This window comes from Lipotes vexillifer, unplaced genomic scaffold (genome assembly GCF_000442215.2).
Source record: "Lipotes vexillifer unplaced genomic scaffold, Lipotes_vexillifer_v1.1 scaffold490, whole genome shotgun sequence".
Taxonomy (NCBI): domain Eukaryota; kingdom Metazoa; phylum Chordata; class Mammalia; order Artiodactyla; family Lipotidae; genus Lipotes; species Lipotes vexillifer.
Window position 1 is genome coordinate 2404339 of NW_006796397.1, and position 20439 is coordinate 2424777.

Below are 20439 nucleotides of genomic sequence, written 5' to 3' on the forward strand. Positions count from 1 at the left end.
CAGAAATTTAGTCTCTCACAGTTCTGAAGGCCACAAGTTCAAAATCAAGATGGCAGCAGGGTTGGGTCTCCTGAGGGAAGTGAGGAAAGTCTCTGCTGTTCCAGGCCTCTCTCCTTGGCTTGTAGATGGCTGTCTTCTCCCTGTATTTCTTCACCTCACCTTCCTTCTACGTGTGTCTGTGTCTGTGTCCAAATTTCCCCTTTTAATAAGGAAATCAGTCATACTGGAGTGAGGCCTGCCCCAAGAACCTAATCTTTGTTGATTATATTTACAATGACCCTATTTTCAAAGAAGTTCACATTCTGGGGTTGAAGACTTCAACGTTTGAATCTGGGAGACACAGTTCAACCCATACCAAGGGACTTTGCAGATAGGATTAAGGTTAAGGACGGTGAGATGGGGAGATGACCCTGAATTGTCAGGGTCAATTAGATGGGCCCAATCTAATCACACGAGTCCTTACAAGTGGAGAACCTGTCCCTCTGAGGTCATGAGAGAAAGTTGTGATGACAGAATAGCGGTCAGAGCAAGCAACATTGCTGGCTTTGAAGACGGAGGACGGGCCACAAGTCAGGAAATGCCAGTGGCCTCAGGTGCTGGAAAAGGCAAAGAAACAGATTCTCCTGCAGAAGGACCTCAGCCCTGACGATGCCTTCCTTGTTCTTAGCCCAGTGAGCCCTGTTGTCAGACTTCCTACCCACAGACCTGTAAGATGGCACATTTGTATTGTTTTCAGCCACTAAGTTTGTGGTAATTCACTACGTCCGTCAGCAGTTGAAAACAAACACAACCCCCTCCCAAGCACAGCCCCTAAATTCACCACACAATCCCAATCCCCCATAAATAATGCCTCTCTTTTGGGAGTCACTCTCCAAAGAACTTCCCCCACAGCCACTGATCAAAACCGAGTCAGGTAGTGTCAGATTCCTGGCAGAGTGTCTGGCCAGCCCACGGCCACTACACTGTGCACCCCCGACGTCAGGGTGAGCCTGGACAGCACGGTTACAGGAGACTCTCCTGCCTGCACTGAGCTGTTGAGCAGCAAGAATGGTCTCTCTCAAGATCTAGAGCTAAGAGGCTCTGGGACCAGGAGGTGGGAGCTGCTTCCTGTTAATGACAGGGGTCTGGAGAGAAGGTTGGTGGCTTAGCGCTCTTGAGGTTCTGAGGGCTGTGCTGCTCTGCTTACAACAGTTCGCAGGGAGTTTGTATGACTTGCCAGAGAACCTGAGCGCTTGCACTTGCTAACCCAGAAAGTCCCACCGAGAATGCACTGGAGAGGAGGAAAGGGAGATGCAGAAGAAACCAGGGCAGGATGCTGCACCCTGGTGTGGGAGAAGGCTGCCACCCCTGGAAGGAAAGAGTCTCAGAGGAGTTTCCGGGTTCCGTGTTACAATGATATGTTGTCAAATGACTCCGTGTTTTCTATGATGCCAGTAACCAATTTCTAGAGGCCTTGTTTTCTTCTAGAAGAGCCAAACCACACATCTCTTATTGTAGGTGGCTCCTGCACCAGAGGCACTTATCTCTCTTACACAAAGGCTTGCAAAATACTCAACTGCCTCTCAGTGCCTTTGTTTTGCATTGTTTTGTTTTGTTTTAACGTGTTTGATTTTTGAAAGCTGTTAAGACCTAGATTGGAAACTCAGATGATCTGATGCCCTCCAGTGTCAGGATGCTTAAACAAGGCTCTAGTCTTTTCTTTGTATCTATTTCATCAGGAACTGCTGGAGATAAAAGTAAATGTCTTAGAAGAGCAAGTGTGACATCTGGTTTGCTATCAGGAATAAATCTCTACCTGCCAAGCAAGACTGTACGGCAATCTGGAACCAGTTACTGTGCAAACTTGTTTTATTTCAAAATCGTATCACCTGACTTACCTCTCTATTTATTGCCTGTCTTGAATTCTTTTTCAGTATCAAGAAGCTCCTAATGAAACACAGTTGACCTGGGTTTTTTTTTTGTTTCAACATCTTTATTGGAATATAATTGCTTTACAATGTTATGTTATTTTCTGCTGTACAACAAAGTGAATCAGTTATATGTATACGTATATCCTCATATCTCCTCCCTCTTGCCTCCCTCCCACCCTCCCTATCCCACCCCTCTAGGTGGTCACAAAGCACCGAGCTGATCTCCCTGTGCTATGTGGTTGCTTCCCACTAGCTATCCATTTTACATTTGGTAGTGTATATATGTCAATGTTACTCTCTCACTTCGTCCCAGCTTCCCCCCACCCCACCTGTGCCCTCAAGTCCATTCTCTATGTCTGTGTCTTTATTCCTGCCCTGACACTAGGTTCATCAGTACCACTTTTTAAAATTCCATATATATGCGTTAGCATATGGTATTTGTTTTTCTCTTTCTGACTTACTTCACTCTGTATGACAGATTCTAGGTCCATCCACCTCCCTACAAATAACTCAATTTTGTTCCTTTTTATGGCTGAGTAATATTCCATTATATATGTGTGCCACATCTTCTTTATCCATTCATCTGTTGGTGGACACTTAGGTTGCTTCCATGCCCTGTCTATTGTAAATAGAGCTGCAATGAACATTGTGGTACATGTCTCTTTTTGATTTATGGTTTTCTCAGGGTATATGCCCAGTAGTGGGATTGCCGGGTCATATGGTAGTTCTATTTTGAGTTTTTTAAGGAACCTCCATACTAGTCCTTGACCTGAGTTTTGAGGTGAATGGTGAGACAGGGGTTTGTCAAAAGGACTTAAAGGGAAAGTGCTCTTATTTCCTCTAGGCTTTGTGTCTGCAAAGACACCACAGAAACCAAGCCCCAGCTCTAAAGGAAGGGAAGGGAAACTGATGGTGCTCTGATGCCCAAAACCCCACCCTAGGAGCTTGTTTTAAGATGTGATGAATAGGCAATACATTTCTGCACTGATGTGTAATGTGGGGTCAGATGCCTGTTGGGCCACTGTCCAGTGTGTTGAAGGGTCTTGGATGGATGATGTTGGAGAGCAGGCCTATGCCTGCATGACTTACTCTCAACTGCATCCCCCTGCCACCAACCCTTCCCCCCCCCACAGGCAGGGACTTGGTGAAGGCTTGAGATGACTGGCTTGAGGTGATGGTGGTACCTGTCAGCTGCCGTGTGCTGACAGATAGTGCCCTAGCTTTTCCAGATGCTGGTGCCCTGCCAGTTGAGTATTTGATGTGCAAAAACATGGAGGTGCCAAATGGCAGGCAAACCCATACATCCTCAACGTGAGCACGAAAGACTGGGAAGCAACAGGCCCGTGATATAGGGCTGTTGTTTGTATAGCAGCCTTCACATTTTCTTACACACTCTCCTATATGTTATCCTGTAATACTCTTCAGAAAAACCTGGTGAAGACACTGCCGTCTTTCCCATCCTACAGATGAGGATGTGGAGGTTCAAAGGGCTGACTGACTTACTATTAAGTTGAGGAAATGAGTCTCAAGCCTCTTTTGCCTAACTCTAATGCAGGGGTCTCAAACTCAGATGCCTGAGGGAGCAGGTCAGTAATTACGGGAGAGCAGTGGCCTGGAGACCACACAGCCCGTCCACAGGGGCAGCAACTCTCAGCAAAAGAGGGCGCTGCCATCTGAGAACTCAGGTCCAAAGTTACCAGAGCCTTCCATTTTTTCACTGCATAGTATGGATTTGTGTGTATGTGTGTGAGACTGCAACTTATTCAAAACAGCTTATTAAAAACTAAAAACGAAAGCAATTTTGTGAGCCCTAAGCAGCATGTCTTAAGGCTCTCTTTTGTTTTCCCACTAGTTTGCAACATCTCCTGGTAGCTCATTTTATGTTTATTGAGCACCTACTATGTCAAGGGACTGTGCTGAGTGCCGGGGGGCAGACACAGTCCCTATTTGAAAGGAGCCAATCTGCTGGTGGAGGCTCCTTTATTCATATCCACTGAGTCTATGTAAACTCAGCTTCCAGTCCTGGCCCCATGCTGGCTGCTAGGGTTAAAAAAAAAAACCCACATGGTTGCATAACAATGTGAATGTACTTAATGCCATTGACTGTACAGTTAAAGACGGTTAAAATGGTAAATTTTATGTTATTTATATTTCACAACAATAAAAAAGTCAAGCTGTAAAAAAAAAGCATATAATTTTTATCCTTAACAAAGAAAAAACCTAAATGAGAAGAGAAAATTCAGTGCTATCAAATACTTCAACTCAGCAAATATCTGAGCACCCACTGTGCATGCAGCACCATCCTAGGTTCTGGGAATAGAAAGTTGAGGAAAATTAGTTCCTGTCTTCAATGTAGCTTCTACTTGGAGATGAGAGAAATGTTGGGAGCAGCCTAGGCTTTTGCAGTTGATAGATGATAACTCCCTGCCAGGCACTTTAGAAAGGGCTTTGTGTTCTCTGGCTATTTCATTTGAGCCTCACAGCAACCCTATGGGGCAGATACTATTAACAACCTCATTTTACAGAAGAGGTGGCAGAGGCTCAGAGAGGTCAGCATGTTGCCCTAGGTCACACAGCACCAGAGAGTGGAGAAGCCAGGTTTTGAGCCCACAAACACTGACTCCAGAGCCCACGGCAGAGGGGGTTCAAGAGCCCTGGTGTAATTAGCCAGCAGAGATGGATGGGGCTTGGGAGGCAGGAGTGCTGAGGAGGCTGGGCGAGGGGGGCTCAGGACCAAGGCACAGGTGCCGCTCTCCGTGCAAGTAAGTGTCCTGCACGTCTCCTGTTCCAAATGCATGGCAGTTTCACAGAGCTCATTGTCTTAGTGTGTTCGAGCTGCTATATCCAAATACCACAGACTGGGTGGCTTGTAAACAGCAGAAATGTATTGCTCAGGCTGGAAGTCTGAGATCAGGGTGCCAGCATGGTCAGGTGAGGGCCCTTTTCCAGGTCACAGACTTCTTGTGTCCTCACATGGCAGAAGGGGTGAGGAAGCTTGGTGGGGTCTCTTTTATAAGAGCACTAATTCCATTCATGAGGCTCCACCATCACGACCTAATCACCTCCCAAAGACCCCACCTCCCAATACCATCACTTCTGGGGGTTAGGATTTCAACATATGCATTCTGGGGGACACAAACACTCAGTCCATAGCAGTCACGAATGCTGATTCCTGAAGGATGAGAGATGGAGGAAATGGGGGAGCTCCCGCTGGCCACATAGAACAGGTTAACACAGGGCAGGGGAGAGTGGCTGCCAATATCACGGAGCCCTCAACGCCCAGCTGTGGCACAGTGAAGGGTGACATCACACAATGTGGAGGGACATCTGAGGGAGGTGGCAGCTGTGTCAGGGCCTGGGTACCTGCATGGGGCTTGTGGGTCTTAGCGACCTCAGCAACAGACACCCCTCCCACAATAGGACTAGAGGAAGGTGTCAGGCACCACCTGGTAGCTGAGTGGGCTCAAGTTGAAAACTCTTGAAATATCAGGAAGGGCGGCTTCTAACGGTGACTGGAGGTTCTACCAACATGCATGGGGTGGAGACTAAGAAATGTAGTTGGATGCAGGGGATGCAGCACTGTTTTAGGCAAATGAACCCAACTGTAGATGCAGGGGCTGTGACACTCAGCCAGGGTGGCCTGGGGCACACGTCATTCATTCAACAAACATTAATTGAGTGAGTCCCCATGAGTGTCATGCTCTGTTTTATTTTTATTAAAAAAATTTTTAAATCAAGATTTTTTATTGAAGTATAGTGGATTTATAATATTAAATTAGTTTCAGGTGCACAGCATAGTGATGCAGTCTTTTTACAGGCCATGTTCTGTTTTAGATGTTGGGGACACACCAGTGAACAAGACAGGTGAACTCCCTGCCCTCAGGGAGCTCATTCTAGGTAGAGTTTATTATCTGACTAGATAATACACAAGCAAACAAAAATTATATAAGAAATTTTCAGAGAGTGACAAGAATATGAAGAAAACGGGGGAGGAGCATAGAATGTGATGGTGGTCACTAATCTAGATAATAGTCAGGGAAGGCTTCTCTGAGGAGGTGATATCTGAGCTGAGACCTGAATGTTAAGATGGGGTGGGCATGAGCTGGAGTGAACAAGGCAGAGGGGAAAGTGGTATAAAGAGCCTGAGGCAGGTGTGAGCTTATTTTCCTGCAGCTTTGAACACATCTGTCTGAGGAAAGGAGGAAGGTCAGTGTGGTCAGTGGGGAACGTTGGGGAAAGAAAGGTAAGAGATGAGGTTGGGAGGGGACCAGAATATATTGAGCCTTGCAGCCTCCAGGATATAAATGCACACGCATTGGAGCAGCCTCAACACTACCCTCAAGTGGTTTCTGGACAAGCTGGGAAGGGTTCAGGGAAAACCAGCTGGGCCATAGAGTGAACTCCTGTGAGGCTGGTTGACAGTCCAGGGTCAACCAGGGACCTGCAAAATCAAAGCTTGGTATAAGAGGAGACGGTCATATAAGGTGCCTGAATGCAGAGCGGAATATGGCTTTGGAAGTCCACCACGGAAGTGCCCGGCCACGTCAGTCTGAGCTAGTGGTGAAGGGGTTGGGTTTAGGGTAACACGGGAAAAGATCCTGGTCAGGTTAACAGGGACTCTGTGAATTTCAGGGCTAACTGGGTAAGAGAAGCCAAAGCCCAGGTAAGGGTGGGCACCGGCTCCAAGCTCAAGCTCAGTCCCTCAGTCCTAGGCAAGAGCCCTGGCAATAAGGCTGTTTCGGGCGCCACCTACTGGTGGCCTTCAGCGGCTGAGAGCATCCTGGTCCTGGTCAGGTCCACCTCCAGTAGAGGACAGGAGGGAATTTGTAACAGCATTTATGATCGGATTCTTACTATCTCTGTTTTGTTTGGGGTATGACTACAACAGATGCTAAATTCCAAAGGGGCCACTGTGCAGAAATTTCAAAGCCGTATCAAGAACAGGGAAGACAACTCTTAAATTCCTTAGCCACTAAGAAAAGGCAAAAAGGATTTGCAAAGAGAATTTTTAGAGTGAGCAGCTATCAAATCCCATCCTTCACAGGGTTGGGGAGGTGAGGGGCTGTCTGTGGCTGCTCCTTGCCTCAAGCCCAGAGAGAGAGACTCTATGGAGAATGCTTGGAGGGCTTGATCAGTGTTTCCTGAATAGAAAGACACTGGACTAGGATCTACCTTCTGCCTACAAGATCCAACAAGCTTCAAATGGGCTGGCTGCCCTGGAACTTTTCAAGGAAATAGCAGGTATTGATGTAACTAGCCAAGAGTAATAAACATCACAAGATATGAAATACTATATTTCCCAAAGTGAATATCTATTTTTTTCTGAAGAAAAAAATAATGCTTGCTAATCAAAATTCAAACATCTCAGAAATATCCATTAGCAGAAAATGAATTGCTCCTTTATTCCCCACGCTGGTCTCTAAGGCCTTTTCCAGCATTAATAGTCTCAATCTACGTTCTGCGGTACGTCTTCTGTGTTGTGACCAGCAGGTGGCAGCACACCACTGCGTTAAAGGGACCCAGAAAAGAAGATAAGAGGTAAGTTCCAGCCAGCAGAGAGCTGTGTAAAACGGCTTTAAACAATTTCTGTTTTTAAAAAATGATGTCAGGAAAACCTCGTAGTGATTGTTTTACATGTTGAGACATGGTCAGTTCTGGCCACTATGCCCTAGTTTATTGCCCCTGATCTCTGAGCTTTTGAGAGCAAGAAAAAAAAAAAGTTTAGAAAACAAAGGGAATTTATTGGCATACGTAATTGAAAAGTCCATGGATTTGTTCTGGTTTCATTCCATCATTAGGGCCTTGGGTCTGTTTTCCTGACATTTTCCACTGTCCACGGCCACCTTTGTCCTGGGACTGCCTTCCCTCCCGCTGGAAAACAGTCACAACAGTTCCAGGCCTCATCTCTGCATGTTTCACCTTCTGGAGTGCCTCCCACCTCTGCCCCACACTCTCCCCCAAATGCTGCCTTAGGTCTCAGCAGCCTGAATTGGATCACTTGCCCTTCCTGAAAGCAAACACAGTGACAGGGGGATGGAGTTGTGCTCATCCACTGGAGCCTTAGCTTCACGCCCTAGGAGAGCCACCAAGTTTTCCCCGAAGTACATGGGCTGTGTTGGGGTGAGGGAAATACCCGAGGGACTAAGAAGAGTTAACATGGGAGGTGGGTGGATGTTTGGTGGCCATGCATGGAATGTCAGCGGGACTCTGGTACCCTAGGTCTCTGAGAAGTCCTACCAGGGACCAAGCCTCAAGGTAGCAAACCCGACAACCTCCTCCAGGCCTTCCCACTCCGATCCACCCTCCACCCAGCCAGCCCCTGAATGGCTTCTTCAGGCTGCACACACTTCACTGCACATTCCTCTACTGAAAGCCCGATCGATGGCTCCTGTTCTCCAAGCACAAGTCCTCAACATGGCACACGAGGCCCCGACCCCTCTGGCCCCCAGTCTCCCCAGCCTCATCGGCCTCTAATATCTCTGGCACTTTAGCCTCCAACTGCATTGATCTGCTTGTTCATCTCTTCACTCTGATGGGAGGGTCTTTCCACTTTTCTCACGTGAGTTTAGTTCTCTTCCTCCTTCCAGAGTTAGCGCAAGTATCAGCAACTCCTCCAAAGCACCTTCTGCAGACGCCCCCAGGGCTGCATGGTGCCCTTGCCCTTGGCTCAAACACCACACAGGGCGAAAACCCACAAAACGGCTCTAACCACGGGGTGTTGCAACGATCTGCTAGCCATGCGCCCCCGTCTCCAGAACTGTGCAATTCTGGATGGCACAGGACTGAGGCAGGTGCTCAAGGGGTGTTTATGGAACTGCTGGAATGCATTCTCAACCCTTCCTCAGCAGCAGGGGGGTCGCTTTCTGCTCTAGGAGGCAGAGAGTGGTTTTCCACTCAAGAACTGAACTTCCTCCATCAGTTGTCTTTTTCCCCAGGAACCCTCCCATCCCACTGGCCTGAGTGATCTTCTGGGATCCCTTCCAGTCCTATAGTGTATGATTCATCGCTGGAAATAGCATTTGAGGAGCGGAAGAGAGCTGGTCCCACTGATCAGATTGGTGGAGAATCTGAGCTTCCTGTTATAGGAAGTCAGATTGGATCGCTGGGAACAGCCCCATATTTTGGATGTACGGGGTTCTGAGTAAATCATACAAGCTGCCCATGGTCTGCAACCTCCCCATCTTCTTTCCCCCAAGAAAGACATTTTCATTTTTTGTGGAGATTTCTAATGTGTTTTTTAATTTTTTTTCTTCTCAGTTTCCTGGCTGATTTGCCAAGGTGGAAATGTCCTGGTGTTCTTTGAATGAGCAGGGAGGTCAATAGAGTCAGGCCATTTGGAATGACATGGCTATTAAGGAAGGCTCCCATTTTTTGAGAGCTCACTTTACTAGCTATCATTTTAAGTACGATAATGTATTATTAATTATCATATGTAATTCAATGTTTACAACATCCTATGAGGTACACACACCACTATCATCCCCATTTTACAGATGAGGAAACTGAAGTGTAGAAAGGTTAGGTGGCTTGCCTAAGGCCGTGAAGCTACTCAGTGACCAAGCCAGGATTCAAAGGCAGGCAGTCTGGTCTCCCAGACCCTCAACTGCCATCCTATACTGCCAGTCTTCTCCAGTCTGTGGAGGAAGTAGGAGGGAGAGAGGCCAGTTTGGAAAGGGGCATCCACGCTGGTGGGACCCTCTCTCCATTGCCACCAAGGCTGCTGGCCTCCAAAGACCAAACCTGGCTCAGTTCTACCTACCCGGGAGCCTTTAAACCATCCTAAACACTGATTATGGTGAGTAGAATGCCTGCTATTAATCTATCATGCTACAGCTCTCAGAACGCATCACAAGCCTTATTTCATTAGAGACGGACAATGGCTCTGTGAGGGAGATATATTAACTCCGTTTTATAGGAGAGGGCGAGGCTCAGCAAAGCTAAGTGGCCACTCAAATGCCCCAAACAAGTGGACAGAGAGCTGGGACTCACTCCTGGGGTACCTGTCTATGGACTCAGGACCCGCATCGCAGAGTTTCTTCCCTGTGGGCATGGGCTCTCAATTTCAGGAGAATCTCTAGTGAAAACAGCTCTGAGGCGGCTTGTCCTTAGTCTCCATTCCCTGCTGTCCCCATTTCCAGCCCCTGCCCAGAGGGCCATGCAGGTCAGAGGATGGAGAGAACTGCCTCCGTGCCTAGGATGACTTTTCACCCCTCTCACCCCCCCAATCTGTGCCCACTTCCTTTCCTCCAAACACCCCCTTTTCATTTTGCCTAGAAATGTTTGAGGTTTGGTAGGCTCTGCCTCTGAGTCACTAACTAACCCCAGCTGGTGGCCAGGGCAACCCCGCTGCTTCCCACAGCGCAGGCTCCTTGCTTTCATGGGCCGTCATTCCCCACTTCGCTTCGGAGTCCTTCTTGGGTCCTTGGACTTTCAGGGACATTAGAGCCTGAAGTGCTGGCCAAGGTCAGGCCCGCACTTCACCACCCTTCTCAGGGTCCCTCCAAGGACCCCTTAGAAACGGTGCTGGGAGGAGAGAAGGTCGTGTTTCTAGTCTTCCTCTCTCGGGGTAGATGTTGATTAAACACCACTATTTGGTCATTCAAACAGTTAAGGAAAGCTCGCTCCAGGAAGAAAAAAATTCCCTGTTTCTCTTTCCTGGAATCCCTGAGACCCCCAGCAAATCACTCCTCCCAGAAATCCAGTCACCCTCTCTTACTCACATGGACACCTGGGCTGTTGCAGCGTGGTCAGTGGAGTTGGGCCATTTGGAATGACGTTATTATGACTGATAAGGAGAGCTTACATTTTTTTTGAGAGCTCACTTTGTTAGCTAAGATTCACTGAGCTCCTACAAGCACAAGCTATCACTTTTCTTTTCCTTTTTTTCTTTTTTTGGCCACACCGCCCAGTATGTGGAACTTCCCCAACCAGGGATCGAACCTACATACCCTGCAGTGGAAGCTCGGAGCCTTAACCACTGGACCACCAGGGAAGCCTCAAGATATCATTTTAAGTATAATATATGTATAAATCATTCAATATGCACAATCTTATGAAGTAAGCACCATTATCCTTCCTATTTTATAGATAAAGAAACTGAGGCATAGCAAGGTACCTGCCAAAGGCCATGAAGCTAGTGTGAATAAGAGAAGCCAGGAGCTAAGATCAATTCCTGCTCCATCCCTAGACTCCCCAAGCAGGTGGGCAGATCCAACCACTCATCTCTTCGGGTACCTGCTAAGTTCAGGGCATACAAAGAAAATAAGGTTTAGGCCCCGGCCTCTGTAAGTTCAATGCCTGATAGTGAAGACAGACATGTAAGTTATAGCACAATGAAACAAGTGCTAAGAGAGGGTAGGTAGGAAGTGTGTGGGAACAGAATGGGGAATTCACTGAGACAGAAGGGTGTTACACAGGGGAGGTTGCATGTACCAAAGTTCAGAGCCTTGAAAGAGGACTTCCTTCCTGGGGCACTGCACTGTGACCCACAGCCCTGTTGGACCTCCTGTGAGTGGGGAGGGTGGCACATACCCACCAAACAGCTGGATCAGCCACTGAGCTTCCCAGCCACTGGCCAAACACCCAGGTGGCCCTTTCTATAGAGATTCAGGGGTGGGTGATGGGAAGAATCACCAGGGATGTTTCATGACAGTATGAGTCCTGCTTTCTGGGCCCTCTTAACACATGCTGTGGTTTTCTGATATTTTCCATATGTCACAAAATTTACGAGTCTCACAGAGCAGCCAGAAAACTCAGAGGCAAATGGTGATGTATGTGGACCTTCTGGCTCCTCCAAGAAATGATTCTTCAATTGTGTCTCTTAAAGTGATTTAATACTAAATCTTAGGCTGGAACGAATAGAAAATGCAAATCTGCCTTCCTTCTTTAAGGATTTTGCATTCTTTGATAGTTTCAAAGCAATCATGCAGAGAAACAACATATTTTAACAAATATAACTCGTTGGAAAGCGTAGATGCTTTGACAAATTAGAAAGCCAACCAAGTCACACACTTTCTTGTCAACCCTTGATTCCAGCTGGCAAGCATTTAAAATAGTATTTCAAGAAGGTTTAACATTCATGATTACATTGTTTGATTATTGCACTTTCTAGATAATGGTTTTTCAAAATTGTATCTTGCAGCTAAAAATTAAATAGCTACTTCTGGGTATGCACGACATTCTTTAATAAAGTGAGACCCAACGTAATATTCTCAGAGGCTGAGCAGTAATATAGAAGAGATTTACTGTAGTCCGAATGAGTGAGATCACTGATCCTATAGGATTCTTATTATTTTCTCAGGCTAAACTCCAGAGAATGCTGGGAATGGAGCCACAAGCTCCATTCACATCTTCCAGGATCCTACATGGGCTTTTCTCTCCCACATGGATACCTGAAGAATTCTTGGGGCCTTCTTGCTGTGTGCTGGGAAAATGCCTCCTGAGAGAAGGCTGTGGACAGAGCTGTTTATTTGTGTCCACTGTAAAAACATACCTCTGATTTTTAGGGCAGTGAAATAATATGTTTGATACTATAATGGTGAATACACATCACTCTACACCTTTCAAAACCTACAGAATGTACAACACCAAGAGTGAACCGTAATGTAAACCATGGACTTTGGTTGATAAGGATGTGGAATACGAGGTTCATCAATTAGAACAAATGTATCAGTCTGGTGGGGAAGGTCGATAATGGGGGAAGCTATGCAGGTGTGGGGACACTAGGTATATGGAAACTGCATGTGATTTCTGCTTAATTTTGCTATGAACCTAAAACGGGACTTAAATAAAAAAGACCCTCTGGACTGCTCAGCTCAATATGCAGACCTTCCCAGCCAATGCCAGCAGCCCTGGCCCTGCCAACCCTCCGTATTCTCAGATTGCTCCTTCCAGCTCCACTACATTTTGTGCCAGATCCGAACCCTGGACTTTGTTTCTTGCTTGTCCCTCAGGACCCAGATGTTCAATCAATGTTTGCAGTGGAGATTCCGGACTGTGCCAGGCAGTGGCTTACACTTGGGCTCAAGCTTGGCTCAGACCCGGTCTTCAAGCATCTACATAGAAGAGGCCCCAGGTGAGTTTGGGTACAATAGGAGGTCTGATGGGCTTTTCCATATGAAATATTGATTTGATTAAAAAAATTATTTACAAATGTCCTGGGTGGTAGGTCCATCCCATGTTCATATATCAGGTCGAAAAAAACAGACGCACCTGAGGATGAAATCCATGAGTGTTGGCAGCATCTTCCTCCCTAGGCTAGCCTGCTCCCTGCACTCAGGCTAGGCTGGATTAAGTGGGTAACAGACAACTCTAATCTCCATGGCTTAACACAATGAGAGCTAGGCTCCATCCACACAAAGTTCAATGTGAATGTCACTGGTCAGGTGACTCTGTGTCATGAGTTCAAGGGTCCAGCTCTGACCTCTCGGAGTCCATTGCTCCAGGCACAGAGATGGTGAAGCCAGGGACCATGGAAGAGCTTGCTGGGCATTTTAGGGGCCAGGCCCTAAAATGGCATTTACACCTGTGTATCTGCCACACACAGTAAGGGAGCCTCTCCCACCGGGGATGATTTTGAAACTAAAAGGTCATTTTCATTCTTCCTAAAATTTTTATATCCCATCTACTAGGCTTTTCTTCTTCTATATCCATAGTCATTAAACCAGAGACTCTTGGACATAAGTGTTCTGAGTAGCTCACCTACTCACAGGACAGCCCTATGTGTTAGGACAGGCAGCTCACAGTGGACAGCCTTTTTGCTTTTCAAGAAAGGGATAATACAAGAAGTGCAACGATACGCAGCAAGGATTCTATATGGGAAACTAGTAAGAAAGAGAAATCCATCCTATTTTTCTGGGACCCAATCTTAAGTTTGAAAAACATCATTCTCTTCCTAATTGGGAATATATGGTTAGATCTAAAGCACTTGATATTCATTATCTGCAAATATTTGTCATTGAAAATCTGTTGTGCTAAGTTGTCCTAAAAGAGTTATATTAATGAACTCTATTAAGTTTAGAGAAAATGCAAATTTCCCCCTTTGTTACTTCAGGTAATCATACCTACATTCAAAGGAATATTCTCATTAGAGAATTTCAAGGTAGAGTCCACAAAAGAGGAGGGTTGGGTGTGTGTGTTCTCACACATGTGCACAGTGGTACCTGCCAAAGTCCAAACCCTGTTAATGCTGATAGTTTCAAATATGCTATGATGATAATGCCTTTATTTGTGTACTTGGGGCATTCCCTCACCGCACCCACTTCCCCAAGAACCAGGAAATAAGATTGCCCTTTGAGAACCAAGCAGTAAGATCAACATCAAAGAGAAACAAAGTCACTCAAAGGAGACAAAATGTCTCAGGAGCCTGTAAAGCCCCCCCCCAGCAATTCAGAGAAGGTGTGACATATACAAAGGAAGAATATGTCCATTAGAAGAGCAGCTAGTCAGCCCTGGAAGCCTAGAAAAAGAAAATCTGGGGCATGTGCTGATGGCATAAGCAAAGGGTCTTGAATACTAGTGCAGAGGAATTGGGACTGGTTCCCAAAATGATGAAATAGTTACATTTGTCTTCAGTGTCCTTCTATTTTCTCCTTTTTACCTATTTCAACTGTTTTTAAGACCCGTTTTCCTCCATTTCCTCCAGATGGCCAATACTGTGCTATCTTGCTTTTTTTCCAAAAACCAAGCTTTTCAGATGCAATAGGAAACCATGGAAAGGAATATTACCCTATAGAGGTCATGATTCTGGAATATACTTTATTATTATTTTTTTAACATCTTTAATGGAGTATAATTGCTTTACAATGGTGTGTTAGTTTCTGCTATATAACAAAGTAAATCAGCTACACATATACATATACCCCATATCTCCTCCCTCTTGAGTCTCCCTCCCACCCTTCCTATCCCACCCATCTAGGTGGTCACAAAGCACCGAGCTGAGCTCCCTGTGCTATGTGGCTGCTTCCCACTAGCTATCTATTTTACATTTAGTAGTATATATAAATTCATGCCACTCTCTCACTTCGTCCCAGCTTACCCTTCCCCCTCCCCATGTCCTCAAGTCCATTCGCTAGTAGGTCTGTGTCATTATTCCTGTCTTGCCCCTAGGTTCTTCATGACCTTTTTGTTTCCTTAGATTCCATATACATGTGTTAGCATACGGTATTTGTTTTTCTCTTTCTGACTTACTTCACTCTGTATGACAGACTCTAGGTCTATCTACCTCACTACAAATAACTCAATTTCATTTCTTTTTATGGCTGAGTAATATTTCATTGTATATATGTGCCACATCTTCTTTATCCATTCATCTGTCGATGGACACTTAGGTTGCTTCCATGTCCTGGCTATTGTAAATAGAGATGCAATGAACATTGTGGTATATGACTCTTTGAATTATGGTTTTCTCAGGGTATATGGAATATACTTAATTATTGATTCTTAATTTTTAATGCCTATCATATATGCTCAAATATAAGATGAGGATTTTTTTCCTAAAAAAACTATCCCTTGGTAGGAATTCGTTGGCAGTCCAGTGGTTAGGACCCCATGTGTTCACTGTAGAGGGCCCGGGTTCAATACTTGGTCCAGGGATCAAGATTCTGCAAGCTGTGTGGTGGTGGAAAGAAAGAAAGGAAAGAAAGAAAGAAAGAAAGAAAGAAGAAAAGAAAGAAAGAAAGAAAGAAAGAAAGAAAGAAAGAAAGAAAGAAGAAAGAAAGAAAGAAAGAAAGGGAAAATAATCCCTTGGTAATGAGAAAGTAGCCTTATATATAAGACCCCAAATAGGCTCTCTCTCATGCAGTTGCTCTCTCAGTTACTTTACTGTGAATAGCAAATAGCAAAGTGCTGTTTGGGGAAGATTCATCCAGGTTAAAGGAGGTCCAGCACAACGAACTGAGTCACTGGGCCCCCTTGGCAGAGACATCCTTAATATGAAGATGAGCACAGAGGGTTGAGGCCAGCTGAGTTCTAATGTTCTAACTATAGCCCTGGTTAGTTTTCGATGGAAGCATCAGTTTATATTAGTTTGCTTTCACTAAACATCCAGGTCATTTAGCACTGTTGTTCTGATTCCATAACCCTCCCTTTACCCGCAGGCAACCTTCTGATGAATATGTAGTGTCTGCCTTCAGAAAAAGAATGTACTGCTCGTGTAGACTTTTGAGCATTATGGTCCCTATGACAGTTACTTCTTGTTGCCAATTAGTACCCTGGTATATTGCTTTTATTCTTCAGCCTCACTACTTGGCTAATGAATCTTTATCTATAATAATAATTTAAAAAATGGATCTGCTCCTGGCGGGTTGTTAAAGTTCTAAGTCTGCAAGGCTGAAATTTAGACCAGCCCCCGGACAACCCACAAAGGTAGTGGTGGCCACAAGTCAAGGCTTCCCTGCAGATGGACTGATGATCTTATTTTGTTTTTTTGTTTTTTTTTTTTTTTGCGGTACGCGGGCCTCTCACTGTTGTGGCCTCTCTCGTTGCAGAGCACAGGCTCCGGATGCGCAAGCTCAGCAGCCGTGTCTCATGGGCCCAGCCGCTCCATGGCATGTGGGATCTTCCCGGACCGGGGCACGAACCCGTGTCCCCTGCATCGGCAGGTGGACCCTCACCCACTGCGCCACCAGCGAAGCCCTGATGATCTTGTTTTTCAAGAAAACATTTTGACTTGTTGGGTGAGTGAAAGAGAGCGTTTTTTTTTTTTTGGTCATATAATAGATATTTTCTGTTTCAAATTATAAGCTTTCAATCCCCATCTCTGCATAGCTCTAGGTTGCTTCTTTTTAGCGCACCAGGAATGAATTTTGCATGTAATACCCAAAATTTCTATATTACTGGCAATTTTGGAGGCAACAAACTTATCAGTTCTTATTAGCAATTTCCGAAAAAGAAATCACAGTATACTCACAGCTCAGTATCAGAGCTGAGCTGATGTAAGCTATGTCCTCCAGATCTGAAAACAAAGACTGCAGCTAATAAGGTTGACAACCAATACTTTCTCCTTTTTGGTGTAAAGCTCCCTCCTCAAGCTTTTTAGGGCATGTGTTTTTTGGCAGGCTCCCATGTACACATGCATGCATACATGTGTATGCTTCTGAAATAAAGCTTTGATGGGTTCTTGAGTCTGCTGTCATTTTTTTTTTCTTTGACAACTCTACACATGTTAAGTTAGCTTTCTCTAACCAAGGGAGGCCAGTTTAGGACGTGGGTTTTAAATAAAAATTGAAAACATCAGGAGCCACTGCCTTCGTAGGAACTTGGGAAATGAGAAAGTTTCTTAGGATAAGAAACTTTTCTTGGGATAAGAAAGCAGATGTCCGGTCATATGTAATAAAACAAACTAAGTGGATAATTCTGAAGGGACTGCTTATAACTCCCTGAAATATGCTCACATGGCACCCTGTCCTCTCATAACTTTTTTCCATGGTTGCAGTTAACCAATTATGGAATTGTTGGGTTAATGTCTATATTCTTGCAACATTTCAAGTTTTAAGAAGGCAGGGACTATGTCTGGCTTTTTTTCCCTCTGAAAACTCAGCACCTACTACAGTGTCCTGCACTGTAAAGATGGAAGATGGTTGGTAAGTATTAGATGACTTGTTAATATACCATCCAAGGGACTATGTCTTTCATCTTTGAACCACCAGTGCCTAGCAGAGTGCCTAGCACAGCAGGGACCCAGGCAACAGCTGTGAAAGGAAGGAAGGAAGGAAGGAAGGAAGGAAGGGAGGGAGGAAGGAAGGGAGGGAGGGAGGAAGGGAGGGAGGAAGGAAGGGAGGGAGGGAGGGAGGGAGGGAGGAAGGAAGGGAGGGAGAGGTCATCACCATCCCATGAACTCAGTGCAGTTGGACTTGAGCTTTCCTGATTAATATCATCAAAGGGAAAATCTTCTCCTGTTAGCAAAAGATATGAAAAATAAACAGAGTGCCATCTAATTTAATTTGAGATGCAAAGAAAGTGACTAACGAGGCATTTCTGTATTTGGGTAGGAGGAGGATTCTCTAATTGCTACCTGGAAATGGCTTTAGTTACTTTGGTGACTGTTATAGTCTTGTGAGAATAATCTCCTCTTAATAAGGACAATTACTTAGATTTATTACTCCTCTGTGGTCTCGTTAAAGATCTAAGAAGAATCCTATTTAAATGAAAGGAACAATAGGAGCTTTTTAACAGGGAACAAGGTTTAATTAAAACCCGAGCACCGGATTGGTGCCTCTGTGCCTGGGTGGAAAAACTAGGTTAAAAGAGAAAAAGCAGGGTAAATAATGGCACCTACTTTTGGGGAAGAAGGTCCATTTTGAATGAAAAGGCCTCAAAAGGGCACGTGCATTCAGATTACACAAAACATGCCTTTTTTGAAAGTGGCCTTTGGAATCAAGTCCTCCCACCTAGTTTAATGAAATATCCTTTAGAATTGAGATAATGAGCTCGATTACCTGCCAGGGTGTCTGATCCAAGAGGCAGAGCTGGTTGACTGATGTGAATCACTGTAATAATATGCAGTGGTATTTAAAGTACTTTATAATGTTCCCAGTGAGGACCCAGCATGCTCTCAAAGAAATACATTGTACCAGAGTCCCATCCCACAACTAGAGAAGCTTAGGGTTCTTCCTGCTTGAGTAATAACAGCAAGAGCTCTTTAGAAACCCCCAAAGCTCTGACCCTGGGGAAATGTCATTAAAAATAATTGCTATTCTAGAAGCTAACAAAAATAACGGAATGAAACAAAACAAGTGTGGTAACCCATCAGATGGGGGCCTAATAGGCTGCCGGGTGTACGCTGCCACAGATTGACAGCTTCTCAGCTGTCTACGTGGCTCTTTCCATGTTGGAGTGGCGCATATAAATACAGCTGTCTGCTGTTTGTAGCATTATTCTGCCCTAAATAAATAACCAAGAGCAGTCATTTAGATGCATTTTGGGTGACAATGGCACATGCGAACTCATGTCACCTAACCTAAGCCAGAAGTATTTCCACATTAAATTATATGATTGAAAACAATGAAGGCATAAACATGGGGTGGGGTGGAGGTGGGGAGGCTCTTTCTTGGCTTATGGGGTATGTTCTGATTTTATGTCACCCTAGTGGTCAACAAATGTCATACCAAGAACAGATGAGCACTAAATGAATCTCTTCTTGTGATGATTATAACAAGACTGTAAAATGGAAAACAGTAAATATAACTCATCCTTATTAAGACTCTCTGGTATTTGTTTCCAGCTAGAGCTCCTATAACAAGAGAGTAAACAATACTTGGTCTCTTGTGATTGCTAATTAAAATGCAATAAATTATGGAATCAATTTAAATTCTGGATCAGCTCTACAGTGGGTTCAACAAACCTCCTAAATTTTATTTTCCCCTTGGGGTCTCTCTTCCAGAACCTTGGGCAGGGCGGGGATGTGCATGTGCATGATCTCTCTTTTGTTTGCTATTTAATTGCTGGTGGCTTCTTTCAAGGAAAGATAGCCAATAGCAGGACAAATTTCGGGATCCCTGCACACATTTCCTCTGCCTCTGAGTCACCTCTTTGCTTTTGGCTTGTTATTTAGACCAGGATGAGACCTGGGGTTGTTGCCCAAAGAAGTTCAGTGGCAGTGGCCTTGGCAAGACCCCCAGAGTGACAAAATAGCCTGGCTTGCCCACAGTCTTGCCTGGGCCCAGCAAGAGTAACAGGGTCTAAGTCGCACCCTTATGTGTTTAATGCAGGAAGGCAAAGTGTTTGTCATCAAGGCCAACAGGAGAGGAGACTAGTGTCTCTCAAGAGAGGAATATATAGATATGATATAGATATAGATATGTAGGTATAGTTATAGATATAGGTACAGTTATATAGATATGGTATCCTAAGCCAGAAATATTTCTATATTATATTATTTAAAACAATGAAGGAGAAAGGATCTCTCTCTCTCTCTCTCTCTCTCTCTCTATATATATATATATATATATATATATGTATATATACCTATATATTCCTCTCTATATCTATCTATATAGCTAGTTATATATAATATATAGTCATATAATATATATTATCTAGTATAGCTATATAACATAGATAATAATTATGAATTACAAGCAATAATTACTAAAATATGTAGTTATTCATATATTATCTATATAACAATATCTACCTATTTATCTACATATATTTCTAGTTTTGTTCTGAAGCTATCTGAAATCTAGTAGAACTCTGCAAGAAAAGAAAATATTCTAAGAAAGATTCCATCTTGGAAAAACAAAGTTACTTTGACCAGATGTGGCAGTGGCCCTTTCAAACTGCCAGAGAGAGGACAGGAACAGCTTGCTGTAACTTATGATTCTAATCCCAGACATTGGAGTGAATGGAAACCCTTGGAGGGCTTTGCTGACCACTCCTGATCTGCACCAGTGCCAGCGAGGGGCAGGTGAAGCGTGAAGAGGGGTGTGTATGTGTAGCTAGGATTGCCTGCTAGGCTGAGGTGGAGACAGAGTTTCAGGTAACGTCACAATTTATATCACAGCAGATACACAACCCAAGTCCGCTCTTT